The sequence below is a fragment of the Acinonyx jubatus genome, chromosome B2, assembly GCF_027475565.1.
Source record: "Acinonyx jubatus isolate Ajub_Pintada_27869175 chromosome B2, VMU_Ajub_asm_v1.0, whole genome shotgun sequence".
NCBI lineage: Eukaryota > Metazoa > Chordata > Mammalia > Carnivora > Felidae > Acinonyx > Acinonyx jubatus.
This window is the reverse complement of record NC_069385.1, coordinates 4,689,509-4,717,313: the sequence shown is the minus strand read 5'-3', so window position 1 is coordinate 4,717,313 and position 27,805 is coordinate 4,689,509.

The following is a 27,805-nucleotide window of genomic DNA, read 5'->3' as shown; positions in this document are numbered from 1 at the left end:
AAGAAAGAAAGAAAGAAAGAAACATTCATGAAAAACAAAAACGAGGGGTGCCTTGGTGACTCAGTCGATTAAGCATCTGACTCTTGATTTCAGCTCAGGTCATGACCTCACAGTTTGTGAGTTCGAGCCCTGCATCAGGCTCTGTGCTGACAGCCCAGAGCCTGCTTGGGATTCTGTCTCTGCCCCTGTCCCCATGCATGCTTTCTTTCTCTCTCTCTCTCTCAAAATAAATAAATAATAAAGTTAAAAAAAAAACTTTTAGCTTATGCTTTCTATCCAGATATCTGCTTGACTCACTCAAGCATCAACTTGTTCCCCCCAAATTCACATTTTCTGTGGAGCCTTCTACAGCTACCCCACATAAAATGTCACACTACCAAACATTTCCTATCCCCAACACCTACTTTATTTTAGCACATGGCACTACTCACTGCCCACCATATACTCTACCTTATATTATTTATTGTCCACCTTTCCCACCTGAATTTAAGTCGTTCAAGTTTTTTATTAACCATGTTATTCTGAATTCAAGAACATGTCATAATACATAGACAGTGCTCTCTAGGTACTTGGTAAATCAGTGAAATACACGATAGATAGTCTTGATTCCCACAGCAAATTTATTAGATAACTATTGTGCTCTATGATTATTTGAGGCAGCCAATTTCAGACGTGGTGTCATTGCTTGCTTACTGTAGTGAGTAACACAGCTGGAGCTCAGTCTCAGGCTTTTATAACTTTGGAAGTTATAGCCTTCCTTCAGATTATTTTTCCTGGTAGAGACCTAAGATAATGTCTTAAACCTACTGGGTAGTCAGTAAATTCCTGTTGATGGTAAAATTTTAGGTATTTGTATTTCTCAGATTTTTAGGCTTAATCTCAGGATTTTTAGGCTTGGTTTGTATTCTGTTTATTTCACTTAAATATTTTTGTCTTCTCCAAGAAGGAGATGGAAGTGTGTTAGTTGACTTCCACTCCAAATTCTGTGTTATTTTTCCAGCTTAAAAAAAAAAAAAAAGTACGGACTTAATCCTTCCCCTGTTTCATTCTTTGAATTTAGCACCGAGAAATCAATAAAATATATTTTTTGAATGCTTTGACCTTGGTCTGGGCACCGTAAACTAATTTTGTATTTCTGATTTTCCCCCAACTCCTGGGCACCCACTTCTGCAAAAAAGAGCCAAATCGCCATGCTTTCTTCTGTGTCACCAGTGTTGGATTGCTTTATCAAAAAATTGCATTTCTCAGCGAACTCTTTCTTTCCTTCTACTTACTAAATGTCCTTGTCTTCCCCCACCCCAGGTTTCTGTGAGGGGATGTTCATACAACTATCGTGCACCGAGAAGCCAAGAAGCTAAGGCCCATGATTGATGAGGGCCGCTGCCATATATAAACCTGAAAATTTGCTCCTGTGACGAGATAAGGACAGACAAGAGACTCGATCCAAGTCAGCAGCTGCTAGATGTTAAAGCTTGCATTTTGGTCCCAATTTTAAGGATGCTAACTGGCTTTAGCACAAAGGATGTCTCATATGCCCTCCCAGGGCAGGTGATGCCCCATGGATGGAGGGTAACATTTTAGGTGAGAGTAAGAGATATGTCTGATTGCTATGGAAACATCACCCTTGGTAATGGCATCGTACGACTCTTTCATCAAAATGAGGTGTTTGGTGTTTGCCACCCATACACTCAACTGGAGTCCAGACATCTATTGACCACGGAGGGCTGCAGCCGTCAAGACAGATCGTCCCTGGGCAAAATGCACCACTCGTTCACTGCTGGAAGAAGAATGGCTATAGAAAGTCATTCTGTTGTTTGATTCATGAGTCCTGGGGATAAAACAAAGCTTTAGTTGGACTGTCATGCATTAATCCCTAGCAGGCTCGCAAAATTAAAAGGGATTTCTTTTTTCAATTCTGAGATGTGCTAACTGGTCAACTCTTTCAGCAAGAAAAGCTGGCCTTGGATCATTATGTCACATGAATAACATAGGTTTCTATTAAATGTTAAAAATTCAAACAGACAAACAAACAAATAAAAAGGCTTTCAACAAACGTTCCCATAGCTAACAAAAATATTAATTTGTGATGATCTGAATCAGGAAAAAAAACCTCCATTCTTTATCCTTCACATACCTTCAAAGTGAGGGTTTAAAAAATCCAGAAAGTCATTCAAAGGTGAGCCTTATTTCACTCTATAAAGAGATGCCTCTTTTAAAAACAGTTTTGTTCGTAGGTACCATGAAGTTCTTTACGAGTACAAATTATTCTCCTTTATCACTTGAGTGAAGAGAGAGAGAGGAGAGACAATACCGGCCCATGTTTATAAAGTGTCTTCTTTAGATAGGACTGGGTGTACTTTCCCACTGGGCATTGTGCCCAGCTCATTGTAACTAGTTATTCATGGGTTTTTTTTTTTTCTTCTCTAAATTGCAGCTTTTATTCCAGTCCCTTCAGAGATAATGGGACCACAAATCCTATTATCAGAACGATACTGCTCTTCATGTAACTTTGGGAGGATTTCTGGGGTATAAGTCATGCATGTTCCGATTCTCTAGTCTGCAGAATCAGACCACCCTAGATACCGATGTTCCAGATCTCTCTATCTTTTACAGACACCTGCACTTTGCTTCTGAATGTCAACTCTCATGTCATAACATAGTGAAAGAAATTTCGTATTCTTCTTCCATGCTGCCTCTATGCTTTCTTGCAAATGCAGCTAGGGTAATTTTCCTTCCCTTGTGAGGAATATTTCGAAATGTTGAAGAAAATAACAGGTGATGTGAGTTGACACATCAACGCAATGGAGAGAAGAGAGAACGTTAAAAATAAACTCTGGGATGCTTTTAAAAAAATAAATCAGAGAACGTCCCATCTGGGAGTGGTTGCACCAAGTTACTCGACCATCCCAGGTCTCAGATTCATGCTCTAGGAACTCAGGTCAATAATATTTACCTTAACTGCATTACGCAGTTATTAATAATAATGGCCATGATCTATTTGCTATAGGGAAATCTAGAAAAATGAAATTCAGTGACCACACTGAGCAGACAGGAAATCGATTCTTGGGCCGGATGATTAATATTAAGCTTGTTCTCGTCACTTCCCTCTTTTGCAGCATGGTTAGAGAAGGATCCTTCCCCATAATGTTCTTTTCTGTTCAAGAAGATGAAGGGGGTTTTCAGCGGTTAGGTTCCTGTGCCATCCACGTGCTATGACTTCTTGTTGCAGCTTGTTTTGAGTTCCTTGGACCACAAATAATGAACTGACTTGTTACTTACTTAGTGACAAATGAACCGGCGGCTTTATCAAGTGGCAAACCACTGTGCCTGACAAATTTACATGAAGAGACATGGTGACAGGAGCCAGTAAGATTCAGTCCCCCGACGTAGATCCCCTGTAACAGAAACAGCATGACGTGAGGCATCTGTTACAACGTATGTGAAGGACAATTACTCTGGGGGAAAGTGGACGTACAAATGTCTGCTGACTCTTGCGGACTCTGTTTAAATACACACTGATTGAACTGGAAAGTGAAGAATGGGCAAGAGGGCGGAGTCCCCGAGGAGGAGGCAGGACGCTGGGCGGGTGGGTGACTGGCTCCCCAGGAACGTACCAGGCTTCTTTGCCTTGGGAACGTCTTAGGATGTTAGGTGCCCTGGGGCCTCTTAAAATTAGGGATCAAATGCGATGTTGAATCAACTTAGGAAGGATGTGGAGAGATCTGTTTTCAGCTATTAGTATGTCTGTGTAGCTTATATATGGAGAAGCAAGAGGAGATAAAGCCCCGACGATGTGTTTAGAGAGGGACTTCACGCCTCCCTCTCCCGTCATTAATCTCTCCCTCACACTCAGTCTCTTGTCGCTGGTGGGCCGTCTTCGAGTCACTCTGTTCTATCTTGTGTGGTCTTCTACTTTCAACCCAACTGCCAGTGGAGCGATCCATACCCCTTCTGCATTTTCACAATGACCTTCGATAAGTACCCCAGCCTCACTGCTGGCCTCTTTCTCCTCTGATTTCTTCTTACGCACCTTTGTTAGGTGAATTCTACCCTACTATATTATTTTTATGAGAACATCACTCACTTTCGTCACAAACCTGGCCCTAGACCCTCAATAGATCTCTGCTTGTGTAAAGAATCTACCGTCCAGATTCTTTAATTTGATATTTATTGTCCTTAGTGAACTGGGCCCCGTCTACCCAGCTAAGCCTTCCTTCTCATTCCCTCCCACGAACTGCAGGCCCCGCAAAGTGGGGCCGTTCTGGTTTTGGTTCATAATGTGACAAATTTGGATGGGTGGTCCAAGTGTGGACGGGTGGTCCTTTCATGTGTGGAGAGCCTCTGTAACAGCTTGTTTTTGCCTTACGGGAAACTGAGGAAAAGATCGCGTCCATCCTTATATTCGTGCTGAACATTCTGACTTCAGGGTTTGGCCTCAATGCCGCCTTCTCCCCGTCTCCTTAACCACTGCACGTCCCCTGCCAGAAATGGAATCAGCACTCCTTCCTCCAAATCCCCACTGCGATTTGTACAGTTTGGGGTGTAGAGATTTGTTTGCAGCTATTCGCGTATCCGTGTAGCTTATATGTGAAGAAGCAAATGAATTGTGACCTTGCATTTTCTAATTATACATGCAGGCCATATTTCCTCTCTTGGTGAATAAGCTCTTTATGGTCAGGGTCTATCTCCGCTATATTTTTGTGCTCCTCTTTCAGCTTGTGTCATATAATTGACACGGGGCAAATATTTGTTGGATGAGAACACTGCCATCTTATTTGTCCATGTTCTGAGTTGGGAATGCCAAGGCGCACGGGTACGCGCTGTTCATTTTCCAAAAGATCTGCGCTTTTCAACTCTGACCTGACACAGAACTTGAGATGATGACATTGTAAAATATTCATGCAGTGGTGTTATCATATCTCAGCCCCAGAACTTCCCTAAATGGCTTAGCTGACTTAATGGATTACCTTCGTTTTAAGGATCATTTAAATATAATCTTCCTCCCCTCAAATTATTTCCATCACTGTGAGCTTTTGCTGCCCTACTTTTGAACCAGTGGAGAAAACCTTCCCAGAGCCAACGTTTGTAATTACAGGCTAGATAGTGTAGTGTCGTAGTAGCGATGGGCTAGGAGATGCCATTTTCTTCACCAAATCTAAATTAAAGAAGAGAATTCAGATTAGTTCACACAGCATCTCTTCAGGTTCAAAGGGATCCTCCCAAATTGCACACTTCTTTTTGCCCAAATTCTGAGCCAAGCAATCAGGCAGTGGGGAGAACAGAATATTGCCGTTATTACTACCGAATCTGATCATGGAGAAAGTGATTTACGCTTGTAGACACGTGGTATCCTTATGTGAGAATCCCCAACTCGGATAGACTGACTTACCCAGTCACAGGAAGTGAGGTCTTGGGCGGATTATCTACCCACAGGATTAGAGCTCGGACTCTAAACATAGGGCACTCGGGACCCCACAATAGCACGTGTTCTCTGTGGGTGGCAGCCACACTCAGAAAGAGAGAGAGAAGTGACTGGCTAAGCCACCTTGTCTCTTTGCAAATGGGGCAATCAGAGGGAGTGACTCTTCTCTTATTGGCTGAAGCTGGAGGGAAGAATTGGGCTGACCAGTGACCACAAGTGTTACCGGTAGATGGCCATCAACATAGGAACGACAGGATTGGGGAACAACTCTCTCTCTGGCCTACCATTTGCTCTCTACGCAATCGTGTTATACAGTGGAAAGAATGACAGTGTTTTGGCGTTTCTTACTATTTTTTTAAAGCAAGACAAACATTTGATTCTCCATTCCACAATTCCTGACTGTGTGACTTTAACAAGTTAATAAACATCTTGAAGTCTTACATTCATCAAGTGTGAAACGGGAATAAAATAACAATAATAAGAATGAGAAGAGATCATATTATGAAAGCACTTTTTAAACAATGAAATCTGCACAGACATCAGTTAGAAATTAATACAAGGGGCGCCTGGGTGGCGCAGTCGGTTAAGCGTCCGACTTCAGCCAGGTCACGATCTCACAGTCCGTGAGTTTGAGCCCCGCGTCAGGCTCTGGGCTGATGGCTCGGAGCCTGGAGCCTGTTTCGATTCTGTGTCTCCCTCTCTCTCTGCCCCTCCCTCGTTCATGCTCTGTTTCTCTCTGTCCCAAAAATAAATAAACGTTGGAAAAAAAAATTAAAAAAAAAAAAAAGAAATTAATACAAAATTTATGCCAGTTCTCATGTCAATTTCTGTAGTCATACGTAAGATATTAAAAGATTGTTATGGACTATTTCTAGTTCTTTTGAGATTATTTGAAACAAAAGCTAGGTACTCCTTATTCCTTATTTAATGAGACAGAAAACATAAAACCAAACATATTAATCAGAACAAGTGTGAGTGAATATATTACTCTATGGAAAAATAAAGACTCTCAGATTACAAGAAAACAGAGTTCAACAGTATGATGCTTTCAAGAGATAAACTCTTGGATATGGACTGGAAAATATGGACCAGGGGCATACAATAAAAAAAAAGAAGATAAAATTCACCAAAAAGAGAATTATGTATATAATATTTAAAGTTGTAATTCACAAACTAGATATAACAACGGAAAGTTTTTACCTATAAAAACTCGTAACATTCATAGGATACTATGAGTCAAAGTAGTGGACAAAACTATTTTGTACTATTGTAAAAAGAACTTGAAAAACAAAAATAACAGTCTAAAATTTATGTGCACATGGCCAAAGACGGTGATATATCAGAAAATACATACTGTTTCTTTTTCCCACATGTCTATTCAACGACACAATGATACTCTTGTAATCTGACAAAAACTTGCATATAGGTGTTTATAGCAGTTTTATTCAGAATTTTTAAATCTTGGAAGCAACCAAAATATCTGTTAAATGAATAAATAAATAAAGTGTGGTACGTCCATACAATAAAAGATTATCCAGTGCTTTAAAAGGTAGGGAGGTGGCTATCAAGCCGTGAAAAGACATGGAGGGACTTTAATTCATAATGTTAAGTGAAAGAAACCAATCTTAAAAATCTACTTACTATATGATTCAACTATGTGACATTCTGGAAAAGGCAAAAATATGGAGACAGCAGAAAGCTCAGTGGCTTCTGGGGGTTGTAGGGTGGGTCAGGAGGAATCAATGAATAGGAAAATCACAAAGAATTTTTAGGGCAATGAAAATATGTATAGTACCATAATAACAGATAGATTTCATTACATATTTACCCAAATCCCTGGGGTGTACAACATTGAAAGTGAACTGTAACGTGAACTATGGACTTTGGGTGACGATGTGTCAATGTGGTGTCACCAATTGTAACCAATGTGCCAGTCTGATGGGGGATATTGATAATGGAATGTTGTGGGGACAGGGATATATGGGAAATCTCTATACCTTCCTCTCAATTTTTCTGGGAACAGAAAACTGCACTAAAAAAATTAAAATCTGATTTTAAAAACATCAGTCTATGCAATTCCCTCCATTAGGAGAATCATAGGAGATTCTCAATATGTGCCCAGAAGCTGTTTGATAAGATTCAGCACCCGTTCATGATTACAACACAATAAACCTTTTAGCACCTTGGGAATAAAAGAAACTTTCTTCAACCTGATAAAGGATACCTTATCTACCAAAAACAACCAGGACGAAAAACCAGACAAACAAAAACGCCCTACAAGAAACATCATAGTTAATGGTAAAAACGTCGAATACTTTCCCCTAAGATCAGGAACAAGAGAAGGGCACGAAACTGTATCATTTTTGTTCAAACCATATCAGAGGGGTCCTAGACAGTATAACGAAGCAACAAAAATAAAAGTCCTACAGATTGAAAAGAAAGAGTAAAACTCTTCCTGTTTGTAGACAGCATGATTGTGTGTATCCTAAGGAATTCACCAAAAACCTTCTAGAAAAAATAACTGATTTAACAAGGCTGAAGGATATAAAGTGAGTATATCAAAATCAGTTATATCTCTGCTATTTACAGTAATATCAAAACACATAAAATACTTAGAGACGACTGCGACAAAACATGTTACATGTAAGACTTACCGTACAGGGAAAACTACCACACATTGCCGCTGAGACTAAGGAAGTTCTAATTAAATGAAAAGATACACCACGATCATGGGTTGGAAGACTAAATATTTTTGTGATGTCAATTCTTCCCAAACTGATCTAAAGATTCTCAATCAAAATGCCAGCTGGCTTGCTCACAGAAATGGATTCTAAAATAAAAAGGGATTCTAAAATGCATATGAAGATGCGGAAGATCTAGAATTGCTAAAGAAATTTCAAAAAAGAACTGAGTTGTAGGACTCACACTACCTCATTGTAAGACTTACTATAAAAGTGCAATAATTCAGGCAGTGCAGTGTTGGTTGGTATAGGGAGGGACAGATAGATCCATAGAAAGAATAGAATCTCAATTGATTTTCCACAAAGTTGCCAGGGTCATTCAATGGCGAAAAGATAGTCTTCTCAGTAATGGAGCCAGAACAACTATAAGTCCATAAACCTTCATACTTTTCTCTTAGTTTACATAAAAATTACTCAAAGTGGATCACAGACCTAAATGGAAAGGCTAAAACTATGTAGCTAATAGAAGACATCACAGGAGAAAAATGTTTATGATTTAGAATCCAGGTATACCACAGTAAAAGGAAAAGTCAAGACAGTGAACTTCATAAAAATTAAAAACTTGTTCTTCCAGAAACATGGTTAAGAAAACAAAACAAAAAAAGCAAGGCATAGACAGAAGAAAATATTCTCAATATGCATGGGTAACAAAGGGTCATGGAAGGCATGAAAATAACTATTGTAACCAGATGATGAGACAAAGAGCCCGATGAGGAAATGGATTGAAGATCTAAATAGATGCCTCACAGAAGAACGTAAGCTGTATGACTCCATTTATATGAAATTCTAGAACAAGCCATCTCAGATCAGTGGTTTCTTGGTTGCAATGACGAGGGGTTTGAGGTTTCTTTGTTTTTCTTTGTTGGCCCTGTGTTATGGGCTGGATTGTGTCCCTCAAAAGAATATGTTGACATTCTACCCTCAGTGTCTCGAAATGTGACTGTATTTAGAGATAGAGTCTTGACAGAGGTAATTCCGTTCAAATGGGGTTACTAGGATGGGCTTTTATCCGATGTGACTGCTGTCTTCCCAGGAAGAGGAAATTTGAACACAGATGCTTATAGAGAAAAACGATGTGAAGACACAGGGAGAAGATGGCCATCCACAAGCCAAGGTGAGAGGCCTCAGAAGGAACCAACCCTTCTGACTCCTTCACCTTGGACTTCCAGTGTCCAGAAGTGTGAGAAAATAAATCTCTATATTTAAGCCACACAGCCCGTGAGACTTTGTTAAAGCACCCTATCCGTATAGTTAAATTCAATAAAAATATAAACATCCTTCCTTAAATAAGCAGAACTATTTTGTGTTTTCTTGTCAATCTGATTCTTCAGTTTCTTCCCCAAATGCCTCTGAAGTAGAAGGAACGCACACTAAGAAACACACACATTCTCACTTTTACAAATCAGTGAACCTGGCTTTATCTTGAGTTACTATTTTTAGTGTCACTGCTCATGTCACATGATGATAGCAATTTGAAACATGTCTCTGAAATATGCAAGCCTCTTGAATGAAGAAATCTGCAATCTCTATTTAGCATTCTCAGAATGTCTTTGTCTCTGGTCTAGTCTAGCTGACACGCCTGGGTCAATAACAGCACATTATTTAGTGTCCCCTTGGCATTAAAGAGACGACTCTGGGCCAATCCCTAGTACCGCTGATCTGTCACTGACCATGGAAAGCGATGATGTGTCAGTAGACTCAGCTTACCCTGGGATGTAGAATCAGTTTTACTGCTTTTCCCAGCCAGTGGGCTTTTGTTGGAAAACAAACCATCCCAAAACTTAGTGGTTTAAGCAGATATGCATTATCTTAGCTCGAGGTTCTGGGCTGGACTCAGTTGAGTGATTTTTCCAGGCTGGGCTGACCTCCTTTGTGAATGTAAGGTCAACTGCCAGGTGGGTTGTGAGCTGGCTGGTGGAGGTGATGGGCAGCCGGGACAGCTGGCCTTGCATCCTTGACAGGTAGCAGGGCCCATCCACATGGGTAGTTTCCGGCTTCCACGAAAGGAAGTGAAAGAACAAATCTCGGGAGCAAATGTCAGAGCCAGTAAAATCCACCAAGATTTAAGGGGTAGGAAAAGATGCCATTTCCTGAGGGGGGGAGAGGGGAGGGGTGCTGCAGGAGTCACAGTACAAATGGCATGGACACAGGAAGATGATATATTCTGGCTATTTTTAGCAATCTACTACAGAGGGTAGAAAATACTCATCATCTGAACTGCAAAGGGGGTTTCTTGCCTTTTTTTTAATTCACAAAAGTAGGTTTTGTTGTTGTTGTTGTCGTCGTCTGTGTTTTCGTTTTGTTTTAAAAATGAAACGATGGTTCAAATTCCACAGGGTCACAATGCTCCTTCTCGACAGTCACTTAGCTCAAAGCCTGGCTTATGGCTAAATGTTCTCACTCCTGTTTTTCAGGTGATCAGGTCTGTAGTTCTAACTCTTTAAGTTAGCAATAATAGCAACTAATGTTGATTTGGGGCTACGTGCCAGGCACTGAGCTAAGCATTTTGCCACACTAGCTCATTTAAAATGGCCACTGGCCAGAGCGCTGCCGGGAGACTCTGCGAGGCCAGCTCTACCACAACCTTCTCACCATTAGTGGGATTCCCCCCACTGCACCCAGCCATATAGGTGAGCTGTCTTGGGTGACAACACCGAGGATAGCCATTGAGCATAGCTGCCTCTCCCAAACTGACCCTATTTAAATTGTCAGTTGCCCCTGGATGAGATATCAGAAACTCATTAGAAAATAGTCCCCGTCTTTCCTGGTGCTTGCTTTATATAATTGATACAGCTGATTTTTAGCACATTGAGTAGAGCTAGAAGTTCAGTTGCTTCATTTTTCTCTTCTTCCTTCGTCCATGGCAGAATGATATGCTCAGAAAGCAGTGAGAATAACACCTTAGCTACTCTCTATTGATTAGTAACTCAATTTTCTATTTGAGGTGAATCACCATGGTTAGACATGTAGGATAGCGGGAATAATTACAGGAAGACCTACGGATTGCCCACTTAAAAAAGGAGATGCTGATGTATACACTAGGATGCTACATTTGAGTAGCTGCAAAACTGTAGGCAACATCTTGGCACTTCTTCAGTCACAGGTAACTCAAGTAGCTGCACGTGGGGGGTTGGTGGAAACGCACTAAGCCAAAAAATTTGAACGATCATCATGCTGGCTGCACGTTTTTTATGTGTCACTGTAGCAGCATGATTGGCCACATCCAATTGTCTGCATATTCAGCACCCATTTAAAACATTTACTAGTCTAAGGGTGGCAGCGAGGTGAGAAGATCAACTCAAACACTGAATGACCATTCACCAACCACCGTGCCGTGCTTCGGCTATAGAATTCCTTAACTATTCTGATAAGGCTTGGTGACACAGGCTTTGGTCTCAGCAGCGTTAAGAGCCTTACACCCAATTGTTCATAACAAGTTGTGTTTGAATAACACTCATTAGTATACAAGACTGTCACATTTAGTACCCACTTTTATCCCCATGACAACCACATGGGATTGACAGCCATCAACTCCCATTTTAGCCATAAGGAAACTAAGCTTAGCTAGGCTAGGTGACTTTCTGCCATGCTACGATGAACATGTAGCAGGATGTATGGTGGCCAGAGCATAGAAACTGGATTCATTCTACTGGCATTGAACTTGGGATTTTCCACTTCCACATTGAGTGAGTTATTTAATCTCTCTGTGCCCCGGTTTCTTCATCTATGAAACAGGAAGAATATTAGACCCTTTCTCACAAGGCCATTCTCAGGATTCAGCGTGTTACCTTATCGAAAGCCCCGAAAACATAGAGCACAGTTAACTCAACAAAAGTGTTAGCTATCCTAACAATTCTCCATTCTTTAATCTGCCATGATAATTTTCTGCTCTTTGTTGAACCAGGTCTTATGAAATCTTTGGGGGAGCACAGAAGCACATTTGCTCACAACAGTAGCTAATGGTGGTCTTCCATTAAACAATTCATCAGTGTTCTCTCAACAAGAAAATGGTTAAAAACAAGATATAGTAAGCTGGGGGCACGGAGTTATCTTTCGTTTGACCATAATATTATAGAAGTAATTAATTGCCAACATCTAAAAATTCAAAGACTTCACATAAAACATACACGTGTCTCGCTTTGCGTAAAAAACTACAAGAGCCAGCAACGCAAAGCCACATGTGCCTGAACAGAATTACAGTTTCCCATCTCCCTTTCACAAGGACACGGTTTTCCACTCTGGCCTCCCCGCCATTTTGTCACTTCTGGTTCACTTCACCCACACTGATGTTATCTGCTTGGCCCCTGGGGCAGCCTGAATTTGTAACTTTTTCTTTAGAAAACATAATGGTTAGCAGCAACATTTTGATGATGAAAATTTGGCAAAAAGAGCAAACCCTTGTGAAGCCTAGACCATGGTCTTCAGCAAGGATGGAGGCCCTCGAACCTTAGACTTTTAGACTCCTAAGCAATCCTTTGTTTGGTTTCTATAGAACCAAGTTCACTTTTGAATTTCTGACCTGATCTCGCCGTGGTCCTCATCAATGTTTCTTCTTGCAATTGTAATGACAGAGAACAATGTTTTAGAGATAGAATCATACGTAAAATTGCAACTCCATGTACTTTTGGTCCCCTGAGATCTCCTTCATAGGCACCCCTGCCAAGTTATCAGAGACATCTCTTCTTAGCCTCTGCACCCACGATCCATATGGTAAAGAACTTAACGCTTTATTGCCGTTCAGCTCATGACCTCAAGTGACAAAGCCTGTCCCTGCTTCTGAAATATAAACCCCATAAAAACTCAATTGCTACTTGTATTACTATTGTTTTTGTTTTGACACAGACCATGAGAGAGAGAGTGTGTGTGTGTGAGTAGGGGAGGGGCAGAGGGAGAGTGAGAGAGAATCCCAAGCAGGCTCCACACTTAGTGTGGAGCCCTACCAGGGGCTTGATCTCACAACCGAGAGATCGTGACCTAATCTGAAATCAAGAGTCATTTGCTTAACCAGCTGAGCCACCCAGATGTCCTTGTTTTTGTTTCTAAACAAGGACTTTTTGTTTAAATAAAGAAGTTAGATATCTGACAGGTAATTGGCATGATGACCAACGATGTATGCAAGATAGAAATGATTTCAGCAGAGGCCCTTGGCTTTCCTTTTATTTAAGTTTCCCCTCTTTACTGATGTTACCTAAATAGAAATCTGGGAAGCACCTTCTAAGTGCTTACAAGTGAGTCTACTATGGGCAGAGGAACTCGCTGACTGACAATCATATGAGAAAATCTTTGCATTAAATTCTTACTCAAGAGAAGAAATTTCTAGTATCCCGACTTTCTGATAACCTACTGGATGTGACGTGTACACATGGATATATCACCTTCACCTACACTTGACTCTTTTTGGCATTAAAAACCGTGTCTACCATCCCTGAAAGAATTCTGGCATCTGTGAATTATAGAATGGATCAACCACGCTCCTAGTCACCAAGAATCGTCCTAAATTTGTTCCTCTAATCTCCGGTACATGGCTGATCCTATAGGTTTAGTCTCTAAAATCTATATTCTATTTATGCCAGATACTCCCAATCCTAGTTCAGAATCTCTTCTCTCTCGCATGAATTGTGATATGCCAGCCTATCTTTCTGCTTCGAATATCTTTGCCCTTCAATCCATCAAGCTTATCTGCCAGAGATGCCTTTCTGAAATGCAGACAATAATCACTCGATAGAAAAAACCTTCTTGTTACCTCTGACATAAAACCAAATTGTAGAATGACAGTCAGGGGGAGGGGCGCCTGGGTGGCTCAGTCAGTTAAGCAGCGACTCTTGGTTTTGTCTCAGGCCGTGATCTCACAGTGGGATGGACCCCTCGCATCCGGCTCTGCGTTGACAGCCTGAAGCTTGCTCAGGACTCTCTGTCCCCCTCTCTCTCTGCCCTCCCTCACTCATGCACACACACTCTCTCTCAAAATGAGTACATAAACATTAAATTAAAAAAAGAATGCCAGTCAAGCGTTCTTAGATCTGATCTTTTTGTCGTTGTTGTTCAGCATCATGTTCTTTCTTTAATCTATTCATCATTTAACAAATGTTAACTAGACTTATTGTGGTGAACGTTTCGCAATACAAAATCGTTGAGTTGCACACCTGGAACTAATATAATGTCAATTATATGTTCTATGTCAATTATATCTCAATTTTAAAAGTGTTTATTGACCATGCACTCCATGTCAGGCACTGTTCTAGAAAGCTGGGATAAATCCGTGAACAAAACAGGCAACAATCCCCATTGTCATGGCGTCTGTAGGTTGAAAACTATGGCTATGCACCCCCTGCTTTGTAAGTAAAGTCTTATGTGAACACGAACAGCGAGTATTTTCATGTTGGCTAACTTACTGTCCCACAACAGCTGCAGAGTTGAGTAGTTGAAGTATAGACCACTTGCCCTGGAGAGACTAAAATATGGTTATTTACAGGAAAAGTTTGCTCAGTCTGTTCTCAATGCGTATGCACAGGCGAAGCGGTATTCATGCTGCCTTCTCCCTGGGTTCAAATTTCCTCACCCCAGAAGCCCTACTTTCCCCTCTCTCTTTCATATTTTCTCTCCATTATAAAGCCATTCGTTGTCTTATCAACTCAAAACTGCCCTCTTCCTCTTTATTCCAATACCACATTGTTCTTCTATTGTCTTTTTTATTATTATTATTATTATTATTATTAATCTTGAGATACCAGAAATTATTCACCTGTCTGCTTCCCTTCTAGACATGGGGTTCGGGGATCACAGGCCATATCCTTACTCACTTTACCTACACTCTCTACCTCCAGGAGACTAGCAAATAATCTGGAAATCAAGTACCCCAAATTTCCCAGGGAGAACCAGAAATTTTTCTGGTGGAAATTAACCTAATTATTAGTGTTATAATTTTACACACTTTAGCGCACTGAGATATAGAAATTGTACCTCAGTGTGACTCTGGGATGCCCGAGCCTGAGACACTGACCGCTGATTTCTTCTCAGTCAGATGCCGCAGTGGCTTGGAAATTCTGCAAAGCCCTCAGCATCGTGGCACTGACTGTTGGATTCTCTAACCCCACGGGGCGACCCCTTTGTGTTCCCACTGGCACAGATGTACTACAGTCACTTTTGACTATTTTTAAGTTTATTTTTAGTATTTTCTAATCAGTTGACTCAGCAATGAGCCCATGTATCCCTTCACACCTTACGTGATCATTGCACGACCTAAGATTCATGAAGAGGAAAATAACACTGGTCCAACGAGCGCGGCAGACAATGCGTTCTTGATCACAGCACCTTTCTGTCTCGAAGAAAGTTATGTTTTTGTTTGGCAAAAGGGTAGGTCCTCGCTTGCTTTAATGACTCTGTAAGCTCAGAAAAGCTTCCTTGAAAGTATAAGTTATAGGATTTATGGCGGGCAAAGTGAACCCCAAAGAAGCCGCTTAACTGTGCTTCCTTCCCCCCCCAAAATAAAGGAAATTTGAAGGCTATCAACGCAGCTTTGCAAACGGTTTTCAAATAACGTTTGATTCACAGAGGCGCTGGGAGCAATCAAAAACGTGGCCTGGCTTTGTTACCGCTCAGGGCTCTGCCCTGACCCCATCTGGCCATGCCCTTTCTCTCGGCTCCCTCCGCAGCTTTGTGCTGTGACAACACAGACACCTGGCCGCAACGGATAGACACAAGAGTTCCCACAGAGGCAACGGTCCATGGCAGCCTTCAGAAGATCTGCAGCAGGATTTCTCTGTGTTTTCTGGAAAGCTTGTACATTTCTTACAAGCAATTACGCTGACTCTACAGTGCTCCAAACTGCCTCTTAAACCAGCAGAAACAACCAAACCAAGAGCTATCATCTGATAATTCTGGCTACAGAGATATAGATTTCCGTGGAAACAAATCAAGCAAGTAACACAATTGAGGAGCTAAATGGTGTGTTTAGTGGAGTTGCCAAATTGCTGTCTTCTAGGAGTGGAACACAGTGACGGGGGCTGATTCTCCTATGCAGCAATGACTTGTTTAAAACATTTGCTAAGCTAGTTACCTTCCGTACATAGATACACCGTGTACGTATTAAAGGGAAGGCACTCGTGTTCTCATAGAATTTTAACTACTAACATTTATCACTTAACAGCTTTTATTGCAAATGTTAACAGGGGGGAAAAAAAGATTTTATTTAACTTATTACCTACCTAGCAGGTTATATGGGCCTCAGTCCTGTTGCCACAGGGTCTAGGTTAGGACCTCACTGGCAGTGTGATTATTACAAGCAATCCCGTCGTAACGTTGTAATGACCGCCAACCATTTTGCTAATATGTTTCTCTCTTGTTTATTTCCTAACTTAACTGAATTTCTTATGGTATGGTAACATTTTGGGTTTGTTTTTTTGTTTTTGTTTTTTCATGTTTATATCCTAATCTGAGTCTTTGTACAGTATACCTTTCTTTTCCATGTTGGCCTTATTATGGGTAGAATTGTGTCCCCTGCTAAAAAAGGATATGTTGAAATCCTAACCCCTGGGATCTTGGAATGGGCCCTCATTGGGAAATAAGGCCGTCGCCAGTGTAATTAGTTGAGCTGAGGTCATACTAGAGCAGTGTGGGCCCTTATTTCAACATGATTGGTGTCCTATCAAAAGAAGGCTGTTTGAAGAGATGGAGACAAAGGGAAAGGCCACATGATGATGATGGATTGGAGCAAATATCTGTTGGCCAAGGAATACCAACTATCACCAGCCAACCACCAGAAACTGGAAGAGGCAGAGACAGTTTCCCCTACAGATGTCAGAGGGAGCCCAACTCTACCAACATCGGGATTTCAGGCTTCTGGCCCCCAGAACTTCGGGAAAATATATTCATGTTGCTTTAAGCCACCTTGTTTGTGGTGCTTTGTTATGAAGCCCTAGGAAACCAATACAGGTCCCCAGGCACGGAATTGCTGTTCTGTTCAGTCCTGTCTTCCACTGACCTCCACTCCTGCCCTGTGCTCTACCCCTGGAGACTGACCCAAACTACTACAGTCAACACACTTGACTGCCGTCTGATTTCCAAATGGGTTTGGCTGTTGGGGAAACCCATGCAGGAGATTGGAGAGAGGGAAGGTTGAGGAACTTGTTACCCAAGTTCCCTCCCTGTGAGGATGTTTGGGTTTGCTTTGTCTCTTGACTCAGAACCATGAACACAGAAAGTGACTCGTGAACCTCTTTTTCAATTCTCCAAAGATGGCGCAGAACTGGTGCTATTCAAGGTGCACAAGAGAGGATTAATTCATTACAGGTGATGAAAACCAGAACGTGAAAGGCCTAATTTTCTCAGTGCTCAAACTCTTCTCAAAATGGTCCTCTCTGCACTAATTTCCCATTTTCCAGTGACTGCCCTTCCTTTAGGCTTAGGGGTCTGCTGTTCCACTGCTATTAGCCCCACACTATAGCACTAACCATTGTGATGCCCAGTACCCCACTCACATCCTTGCTAATAGACTCGTCAATAAATCTTTTATTTACACTAACTTGAGTTAGGATAGCTCCATTTGCTGTTGAGACCTTTACTGTCGCATTTTCTACGTACTGGACACATGATTAAAACACGCCCACTGTCTTCGGCTTCCTCTTGTGGCATTTCTCTCCTCTCTCTAGCTACCTGCCAAATTTGGCAACTCTTGCTTGAGAGGGAGTTTCAGGGAACTTTCACTGAAGGCTAGTCTGGGAAGAGATCTGAACAAAGCCAGAGATAATGTAACACTGATAAGTAACACTGGTGAGAAAGGGGCTACCAGTTGCTAACACTAGACAAAGGAAGAGCAGTGGCCATACCAGGACCTGATGGACAAATCCCACTGGAGGAAGTAAAGGTGAGCCTGTGATGGCATTGAGGTGTTGACCGAGTACATAAGGGTAGGAAGGAGCAGAGTCTACACTGGCTGAGAAAACCAGGAAAAGAGTTGCCAGACAAGTAAATGTAGGCTCTCCACTCTGTGTCTATATCGTGTGTATATGACTTGCCTTTCTCTCCTAATTCCTCAGGGAAAAATAGAGGGAACTTCTGACACTTTCTGTTATTTCAAGATTAGTCCAAATCCCCATTTGCCCTGGGAAATGTTCTTTTATAGCCCCCTCTCGTGTTGAGAATTAACCTCATTTCCCACGCCATGCATGAGCCATCTTATCTATTGAAAGTTAGTAGCAAGTATGCTATCATTATGGTGGATTTACTTCGAGTGGTTTCTTGGAGTTAGTACAAATACATTCTAAGACCGATATCCTGAGCAGAGATATTGGGGTCAAAGTGACCTGGTGACGTTGTCTGATGACCATGTTTTGTTCATTAGGTCTAAGTGTGCCCCAGTCACTCATTCATCGTACTTCATCAACACATGGTTGGAGGCAACTTTACTCATCTCTGTCTCATGCCTTACATTGGCGGCTGCTTCTTTCTGGAATGCTCTACCTGCCCTATATCTTTTGGCCTCGCTCCCTCACACTGTCCAAGACTTTACTCCAATGTCATGTTCTCAATAAGGCCCATCCATACCACACTAATTTAAAATCCCAATCCTCTCCTTTATCTAAGCCTAGGCACTCTGGCATCCCCTTCATCTACCCTACTTTTCATTTTTGTCTCATGGATATGAGTACCTTGTATCATATTATTTCATTTTTGTATGCACTATCTTTATGAACTTTTGCATGTCTTTCTCCAGTAGAATGCAAGCATCATAAGGACAGAGATCCTGATTATTTTGTTCACCGGTGTGTTCTAAATGCCCCCAAATAGTAACTCCATGCTAGAGATGGGGTGATAAAGGAGAGGAAGCATCTTCCATTCTCCCTAGCTCTCTCTTAATAAAGAGGGAGAACCATGGTCCCAGCAGGACGTTAGATGCACAAGTACTGTCCTGGAGGGAGAAAGGACATCTTATTGGGGGCCAGGCAGTCATAGAGGCTGAAGCATTTCCATTGGGGAAGCATGGGTGAGGAAGGAGATGACAGACGACACAAGGGGCTAAGTTCCTCGAACCTTGCCAGTCAGGCTCACAGCCACTGAAATCTGGATCTCCAACTAAATGTTATCTCCCCTATTCTTCTGGACTGGTAAAGTCCATTCTGGTTGCAGACTTATTTACATGTATATAATTTATTTTATGCAGACACGGTGACGTTTTAGAATTCAAACACTGTGCTTTGCTTATCACTTTAGCCTAACGCTAAGCACTGAGGACAGTATATTGCCAAGATAGACCTTCATTATTTAAGCTCAATTTACATTCAGAGGCATTCTAAAGATATTTTGAAGGCTAAACATGTTCTGACTTCAATTAAAGAGTCAGCTAAGTGAATATACCAATTGTTATCTCACAAAATTGATTCCAACAGTAGTGGGTAGGTCTTCAACATTGATGGGAAAAAAAAACGTAACCAATTTAAAAGGTATGATTCTCAGAAGGTTACGCATAAGAAACAATAAGAGAGGAGGAATTCTTAGTATTTTAACAACAACTATTATAACATGTCACAATATGACCATCTTTTTAAATTAGAACTGAAATATCAATCTAAGCTTGATCAAGAAGCGATGGCTTGCTAATGGGTCAAAGTGACTTGTGATAAATCACGATAATTGAAATAAAGAATTATTGAAATTACAGTGCACCATAGAGGATATCTGTGGAGGTGGTTCCAAGGTTTAGGAAACAAGTTAATGAGATTCTCAGTTAATACTGAAGCAAAAAATCTTGGAACCTCTGAAAGAGAGCCCTGAAGAGTTCAAAGAACTTCTAACATTCAGAACTTCTGAAGAAAAAGGAGTCGTAAGAACAGAGAGTTCCAATGTAAAAACATATGCATGCTTCAGAAATAGAAGCTGAAAACATTAGCCGATGTTAATAATGAAAGGAAAAGTGAGTAAGGAATTATTATTTGTACGATGTGTGTTTCGTGCCAGGTACAGTAAAAATTATTTTGGTTGTACTTTTTCTTCATAAGCTAGTTCATCGAGATCTCTATTCTACTAAGGAAGGAGGCCGAAGAATATTTATATACTTCTTTATTCAAGAATGCCAGAGAAGGAAAGAAGAGGTAAAAGTCTAAAAAGCATGACCAGCCCTTCTGTCACTGTATTGAAACGGTGACTCATTTTATCTTTGAGCTTCTCTTTTACACATGGAGTTTTATGGGACGATAAACGTGCAGGTAAGCAGAGGAGTCATGCCCGGTGGCGTGTGTGTGGGCTGAGTGGTTGACCTCGTCGCCCAGCATGTAAACACAAGTGTGGGACGATCTGAGGCATGACGAGTGTGTGGTCAGTGGGGAAGGGGAAGGACCCGGGCCCGGATTGGCAGTGGTGACCCGGGCCCAGATTGGCAGATTGGCAGTTATAGCCACTGCAACAAGGACAGTTACAGTCTCAAGACAGAGAGGAGAGGTTCCACACAGGGACAACACTGGGACCCATAATGGGACACAGGTTCACCATTCATCACGAGAGTCCATCCCTGAGGCACATGTATTAATTCTCTGGGCTGAGTGTCAGGAAGGGAACTGCCAGTGCCCAAGCAGTATGCCCTAAAACCTTGGATCGCGGGTAACTTGTTCTGCGAGTGTTCTGCAAGGCACGCAAACATCTCTAATAAATTTTAACTTGATCAATGAGTGATGCCTTGCAATACAAGGAGTACATGACGCCGGTTGTCACGTGATCACAACTGAGTCAATGGTTCAGCGAACTGGGAAATTCGCTGTGATATACGAGCGCTTTGGATTACAAGCGTGTTTCCGGAACGAATTACATGGGCAAGCCAAGGTTTTACCGTACTTTTGTTAGTAAACTCTCACAAAATAAAAACGTACACATGGTACTATGTCACTGAAAGTTGTGGAATGAGAATACCCTGATATTCTCTCCTTCATTAAAGCAAAGTGGTATTTTTCAAAAGAGTAGCCGGAATCACATTTTCAGAAAGCTGGAAATTAACCAAAGGCTTGCAGAAATGCGGGGAGTATTTATTCAAGAAACATAGCTAAGTTTTGGTAAGAATAATTGGTTTTGTGGCATTTTAAGGTGCCCTAGTCCTATTTTCCACTCTCCATTTCCATGGCAATTTTGAAAAATAATAACCCACTTTAGTGGTGAAAATAGACTGACAATCCCCAGAAGGAGTAGAACGACGTTCCTTAAAAGCTTTATTACCAGGAAATTGTCATGATCTGATCATCCCTGAAGACTCTACTTATAAGACAGTATGTATTTGACTTGACTCATAGCTCTTCCGGTGACAGAATTTCTGTCACTTATCTCTAAAGACAATGTCAGGAAAAACAACAACAACAACAACAACAACAGGTGGTTGATTGACTTCATGGGTGCCTGGGGTGGTGAATAGTTGTGGCAAACAAATGAATAAAAAAAGCTTTCAAGGAAAAATTAGAAATTGTGATGTCCACAAGGGCTTTGATAAGTTCTGAAATAATTCTGGGAATCTAGAAGGCCATGTGCTTGCCAACAGCTTTGCTCAGGTACAGAGCAGTATACATGCTAAGGGAAGTCTTGAGAAGGTTCCAAGCTCCCACATCTGGTTGATCTTGAGGTTGCACAAGCAGGAAGCAAAGGCTCAAACAAAGGTGTCAAATTCCGGTCAAAGCATAGAAGACACGCCCAACACCCACCCAGTCCCACTTGGTAAATAATAGGACACTTACTGCTTATAAGCATTTAAGGGAATTGCTGTCCAACCATTAACTGACCTTTAAGCTAACTGAGCAGAGACATCAGTGGCCACACATGACAAAGAATGCAGACTTAGAAAATTCGTTCATAAAACAAAAAAATAAGAAGATAATAACACCTATAACAAAGGCCAAAGCAAAAATCTTTGGGGAGATGAGGGGATTTGATTTTTCAGAGCTGTCACATTAGGTCATTTATACTATTCAGTTTCCAGTAAGAAATTATGAGGCACGCAAAGAAACAGGAAAGTATGGACCATCACACGTAAGAAAGGAAACAATAGGTAGAAACTGTGAGGAAGCCTGTAAGTTGGACATATTAGACACAGATTTTTGTCAGCTACTTGAAATACGCTCAAGATACTAAAGTTAACCATGTCTAAAGAAATAAAGGAAAGGGTGAGAATGATGTTGCCCCAAATAGAAGATGCAAGTAAAAATACGGAAAATACTTTCAAAGAGAGCTGAATGGGGATTCTGCAATTGAAAGTTATGATAACTGAGATAGAGAAACTTCACAGTAGGTTATGGTAGACAGAAGAAAGAATCGACGAGCTTCATGATAGCTCCATGGAAGTTATCCAGTCTGAGGAACAGAAAGAAAAAGAAGTGAAGAAAAATGACCAAGGTCTAGCGACCTGTGGGGCACAATCCAACATGTTGCATAATAGGAGTCCCAGAAGGAAATGAAAGAGAGAACAGGCCAAAACAATATCTGAGATATAATAGCAAAAGTTTTCCAAATTTGACCCCCCAAAATATTAATCTACATGTCCAAGTAGTTCTGTAAACTCCAAGTAGAATATTCTACATTTAGACATTTCATAATTTAACCTTTGAACGACAGAAACAGACAAAGCAGTGAGAAATGACTCATCACCTACTAAGGATGACCCATCAGTAACAATTGATCACCCATCACAAGCCGTGGAGGCCAGAACATTGAAATGACATATGTAAATAAACACAAAGAAAAAATGTGAAACGAGTTCTGTATTCATCATAATTATTGAAAAATGGAGAAGAAATAAAGAGCAGAATGCACGGCTAGGACACATGTCTGAGAAGACACAAAAAGACATGATTCAGGCAGATATGAAAGGATACCAGAAAACAGCACAAATCTACACGAAAAAACAAAGAGCACCAGCGAATCTTACTACTACATAAATAAATATAAGTGACAGTAAAAATATATTGTATGCTTGTAATATGTTTATTTCCCCTTTTTGTTAAAAAAAACAACTATAGAAAGCAATAGTTCCAAATATATGTTGATGGTGATTTGATCTAAAAAGATGTAATTCATATGAAAATAACCACCCAAAGGAGCACGGAAGGAATAGTGCTATATAAAAGCATAAATTTCATATACTGTTGGAATTAAAGCTGGTATTAATCTCAACTCAACTCCCTCTCTCTTTTTTTTTATGTTTATTTGTTTATTTGAGAGAGAGAGAGAGCGTGCTCATGTGAGCGGGTAGGGACAAAGAGAGAGGGTTGGTGGCGGGAAGGAGAGAACCCCAAGCAGGCTCCACATTGTCAACGTGCTGCTAGATGTGGGAGTTGAGCCCATGAGCCATGACACCATGACCTGAGCCCAAATCAAAAGTTGGATGCTTATCTGAATGAGCCACCCAGGTGCCCCACAACTCAATTGTCTTAAGGGATGAAGTTAATCATAATCCCCAGAAAAACAACTAGCAGAATACCTCAAAAAAATAGTGAAATAACAAGGAATTTGGAATGGTATAATATAATATATATAACAGAATGATGCAATAATGAAGGAAAATAGAGAAAAAAGAAACGAGATCTATAGAAAACATACGGCAAGGGGCACCTGGGTGGCTCATTGGTTCAGCGCCCAATTTTAGCTCAGGTCATGATTTCATGGTTCATGGGTTCGAGCCCTGCGTTGGGCTCTATGCTGACAGCTCAGAGCCCACTTCGGATCCTCTGTTACCCTCTCTCTCTCTGCCCCTCCCCTGCTTGCACTCCCTGTCTCTCTATGTCAAACTCTCAAAAATGAATTAAACATTAAAAATTTTTAAAAAGGCAAAATGGCTGATATAAAAATCTACTTTATTAATAATTATAATAAGTGTAAATCAATTAAGGAATTAAATACTTCAATGAAAGGTAAATATTGAGAGAATGCACAAACACACACACAAAATAAGGCATGATCCACCTATGCTGTCTGGTAACTATGCTTTAGAATCAGACAAAGCATCGTCAGGATGGTTATATGATCACAGACAATAATAAGTATTAATAAAGATATGAATAAACGGAACCCTCCTAAATTGCTGGTGGGAATGTAAAATAGTGCAGCCTCTTTGGAAAGCAGTTTGGAAGTTCCTCAAAAGTTAAATATAGAGTTACTAAAAACGCAGAATCAGACCCACAAATACAGAAAACGAAGTGAGGGTTGCCAGGGGGAAGGGGCATGGTGGGGGGATATGGGCAAAAAGGGGAGAGAGAAGTGAGAACTATAGGCTTCCGGTTATGGAATGGATAAGTCATGGGAATCAAATACGCACCATAGGGAAAATAGCCAATGGTATTGTAATAGCATTGCATGGTGACAGACAATAACCACACTTGTGGCAAATAAGGTATAAGGTAGGGAAATTGTCGAATCAATTACTATGTCGTACACCTGTAACATCGTGTGTCAAATATGCTCAGATTTTATATATATTCTCTCTATCTATATATATATATACACATATATAAATATATACTATATATTCTCTCTCTCTCTCTCTCTCTCTATATATATATATATGCACACACATATATATCAGAGATAATATATTATCTATATAATTCCACTCTTAGGTATACATGCAAAAGAAGAGTAAACTTGTTCATACCTAAACTTGTACATGGATATTTATGGCAGTATTATTTTCAGTAGACAAAAAAATAGAAACATTCCAAGTGTCCAGTAATTCACAAGTGGATAAACAAAATGTGGTATCTCAAAGCAATGGAATATTACCAGTCATAAAAACAATGAAATATCGATACATGCCACCACATGGATAGACCTTGAAGACATTATGCTAACTGAATGAAGCCGCACACGCAAGTCCTCGTGTTATAATCTCCCATTCAAATAAACATCCAGAAGAGGTAAATCCACAGAGAGGAGTGCAGATTTGCAGTCCCCAGGGACTAGGGGGTGGGGGTGGGGGGAAAGGGAAGAGAACTTGATAAGAAACCACCGCAATGAGACGGTGCCATGTTCTAGAATGGCACAGCGGCGAGGGTTGTGAAACTTGAAAGTAAACTAAAAACCACTGAATGGTACACTTTATTTATTTATTTATTTTTAAATTTAAAAAAAAAAAACTTTTTTTTTTCAACGTTTATTTATTTTTGGGACAGAGAGAGACAGAGCATGAATGGGGGAGGGGCAGAGAGAGAGGGAGACACAGAATCGGAAACAGGCTCCAGGCTCTGAGCCATCATCCCAGAGCCTGACGCGGGGCTCAAACCCACGGACCGCGAGATCGTGACCTGGCTGAAGTCGGACGCTTAACCGACTGCGCCACCCAGGCGCCCCTGAATGGTACACTTTAAAAGGATGAATCTTATGGTCTATGAATTTCATCCCCATAAAAAAAGGAAAAATTATGTACATGGACTTTTCAACAAAGTATATCAAGACGCTATTAGAATTCAAGGACTTGGAATCCCGATTTTGACAATTGGTACAACATTGGAAAGCACATATTCACAGGCTTAGAAACATAACTTAAAGATTGTTGCGTGAAAGGGAAAATAGCACTTTCATATGAAATTCTGGATGAACCAGTTATTAACAAGGAAGGCAATGCTAAAATTAACATTTTGTTGTAGATGAAGATATAGCAAAAGAAGACCAAAAAAGACATTTTGAATAATTCACCACTCATGAAGTCACAATTATAACACATGTTATATGAAACGTCTCCGGAAATACCACAATTCCATTGAATAAATTCTGTTCCACGTTAAATTTAGACTTATCTGAGGCTGATTTGTACGAAGAATTAACATTTTCGAAAATTGTTCTGAGAATCACGAACTCTAGCTGAACTAAAATTTATATGTTGAACTAATGTATCAGAAATACATCCCAATGTGGTCATAGCCTGTGAAATATTCTTAACGGGCCCCGGAACAGCTACATCAGCAGAAAGATCTTTCTCAAAATTTAAAATATTTGATGATTATTTATAGCTTGGCATTTGCCAAAAGCTATTTTGTTGCTTTCAATTAAGTGTGAAAAACTTCCTCACACAGATTTTCAGCAAGTGAGAGTCAAGGCTCAGAATAGACTCACCTGTGCAGCATTAAGAAGGTGGTTTCCAAATTTGTACTTGAATAACATAGTTTAAAAAGGTGGGGAAAAAAAGGGGAGCCAGGGGCCTTTAGGAAAATCAGCTCTATCCTGCATCCACTGTATTTCATCAATACCAATTACCCGTCAGATACCTAATTTCTGTAAAGGCCTTGTAAAATGATAGTGATAAAAGTAGCAATGGGCTGGCATTTTCATGACATTGCCGCAAGTATAAATCTTGAGGACCTAATAAATGTATTTGCAGAAAAGGAAGTCAGAAAAATCTTATGGTCAATTAAGGTATCACTTGCATAAAGTACGCTTGTGTTCTATAAAGTTATGACACATTTTTTTTTTGCCATTTGTACGCATGTATCACTATTAGTCTATGTGTTTTGTAAGCAATACTATATTTTTGAAAGAAAAGTCCTTCACACATTCAATTGCTCTTTGAACAATTGTTCTCTGCTCTTTGAACAAGGGAACCCAGATTTTTATCTTGCCCTGGGTCCTGGAAATTTTACAGCTGGTCCTGGGCATGAAGCATATAGTTTAGAAGCTGGCCTTAAAATGGCATGGTACCCCCTTTTAATTTAAAAGATCAGGGTGCCTGGGTGGCTCAGTCAGTTAAACGTCCAACTTCGGCTCAGGTCATGATCTTCAGTTTGTGGGTTCGAGCCCCGCATTGGGCTCTGTGCTGACAGCTCGGAACCTGGATCTGGCTTCGGATTCTGTGTCTCGCTCTCTCTCTGCCCCCTCCCCTGCTGGTGCTCTGCCTCTATCAAAAATGAATAAAGGTTGAACAAATTAAAAAACCCTATTTAAAAAAATTTTTTTTAATATGAAATTTATCATCAAATTGGTTTCCCTACAACCCCCCGTGCTCATCCCAACAGGTCTTATTTTTGAAGAACTAAAAATGCCACAAATGTCTCAGCCGACTTGATACTCAAAGACTTGACCCAATGTGGTTTTTGGAGGAAAGACTATCATCCGCGTTCTCGGCTCTAGCTGCAGATGCTAGAAAGGATGTTTCTTGGTGCTGGGAGGTGGAACCAGCCAAGGGCCAGATGCTTGCACCTAGGTACCATTGCCACCTTGGACGTGCACATATGCTCCCTCTGGTTGTCCCTCAGCCAGAGAGGCACTGCCAGCATGCGGTGATGAGGGCCAGGAGGGCTAACAGTCCCAGAGTGCCCAGAACGGGGCTCACCCGGTGCCTCACAGTGCATACCTGCCCCTCGGTGGCCCGCGTGGGGCAAACCTTGTCCAGAAGACGCGTTACACACACTTGTTTTCACTCCCGATAGTATGAGAAGTAGGCTGAACGGATGTTGGCAGAGCAAAGGACAGCACAGGCAGAATCTTACAGAACTATCTAATGCTACCAGGGTGGCATAGACTTCTACGATGATGACATTCCCTACTCGTAAACACTTCCTTTAGAATTACGCAGATTGTTCCAATCTTCAAATAGACGAATGGAGAAAACAAATTGAAAAGCAACCATGAAAAAAATCAGGAGTCTTTTCTCCCAGGATGGGAAATGACTCTACATTGTGGAGCTTAC